The sequence below is a fragment of the Camelus ferus genome, chromosome 2 (assembly GCF_009834535.1).
Source record: "Camelus ferus isolate YT-003-E chromosome 2, BCGSAC_Cfer_1.0, whole genome shotgun sequence".
NCBI classification, from domain to species: Eukaryota; Metazoa; Chordata; class Mammalia; order Artiodactyla; family Camelidae; genus Camelus; species Camelus ferus.
Genome location: NC_045697.1, coordinates 49,718,369 through 49,720,038, shown reverse-complemented (window position 1 = coordinate 49,720,038; position 1,670 = coordinate 49,718,369). Strand labels below are relative to the sequence as shown.

General features: G+C 44.9%; 1 protein-coding gene across 1 annotated transcript in view; it reads left to right on the top strand.

Moving 5' to 3' along the window:
• The window catches only part of ODAPH (odontogenesis associated phosphoprotein), a 34,203-nt gene that overhangs the window by 13,145 nt on the left and 19,388 nt on the right, over positions 1–1,670 (top strand). The window lies entirely within an intron of this gene.

Here is a 1,670-nt window from a genome sequence, read left to right as displayed (position 1 = left end):
GTATGTATACAGTGGTTTTGCTTTAATTCATTCCACATTTTTTCCTCCACCAATAACTGATATCATAGAGTCTGCTAGGTTAGATGACCCAAGTGGTAGGCCTGATTCCACTACAGTGTGGACCTGCCATGGACCTCTTTCCTGCTTTTGGCCTCACCCAGAGCTAGCAGCCTTCATGTCACCAGTATATAGGTGAGAGCAGTACCCTCAGGTGTGAAATATGCCGCCTTCAGAACCCAGAGAGGCTTAATAGGCATTGTGCCTCCTTATTCATAGTGGGAGATACAAGTTGTACTAATTTGTCTGTTACTTCAGAGGGGATGTCCTAGCATGCCCTCATCACTGGATACTCCTCCCCCAAAATTTTACTGATGTAGCAGACCCCTGAATTTCATGGTTTTTGTCTCAGCCTCAGGAGCGCATGTACTTCATCAAGGCCTCAAATTTACTTACTAGCCACATCTTGCTCATCCCATTCAATTAACATAATCCGTCAATGTAGTGAACAGTGAGTTTTCTGTAGAATATTTATCTGGTCTAGGTCTATTTTAGTTACAACAGAAGCAAGAGAGTTACAACATAACCTAGGCTGTTCGCATCACTTTTTGCTCATTCCGTGTGAATGTGAACTGTTTCTGACCTGTTCTTTTTAGGCGGGTGGAAAAGCACGCACCCACCTGATCGGTGGTCACATACCATGTGCCTATAGCCTCATTAATTGGCTCTGGCAAGATACCACATCTGGCACACAGCTGTAGTCAGGGCTACTACTGGGTTGAATTTGCCTTAGTCCACTGTCATCCTGCAGCATCTGTCTAAATTTTGCAGGAACCAGACTGGAGAATTAAATGGAGATACAATGGGGGCCACTGCTCCTACATCCTGTAAGTTCTGTAAAGGTAGCACCTTAGCCAACCCCACAGAAAAATCTGAAGCCAGGGGTGTGTGAAGGGAGGAATTAACATAGCAGGCCTGTAAGCAAGACTTTCTAAAGATAGCAGTCTCTATCTTTAGAAAGTCCTGCTTACAAGGTTGGCTCTTGGCTGGCATCTGGGAATTTGGATTTCAGGAGGATTTCCACCATTCCCTAACTAGTAAGAGGGGCTCTCTGTGCCTTAACAACTTGTAGAAACAGTGTGGTTTATGCTGAACATCTGCTCTCCTTCTGGGAGTCTGGAATTTGGGAATATCTTGGGCAAAGAGTGCCTATATAACAAGCCCCCAGTAAAACCTTGGGCCCTGAATCTTTAATGAGATTTCCTGGTAGACAACATTTCATATATGTTGTCACAATTCCATGCTGGCTGAAGGGGGCTCCTGGAGGCTTACACCTGTTTACCTCCAGACTTTGCACCATGTCCTATTTCCCTTTACTGATTTTGCTTTATCTTTGTATTGTTTTGCTACAATCCTAGCCATGTAGCAATGGGTACAACTATATGCTGAATTCTATGAGTCCTCCTAGTGACTTATTAAATCTGGGGGTGCTCTTGGGGACTCCCAACACAGACGGTCTTCTAAAATTGCCCTGAGTTGGGGCAAAGAATCTGAGCCTTTAATCAGTCATTGGATGTGGGCAGCCCCAGAAAAAGGGAATGCCATTAGGCAAGGCAGTTCACTTCAACTGAGGCAATATCTGAAGAGGGCTGTGAGCTTAGGTCTGTCACTCC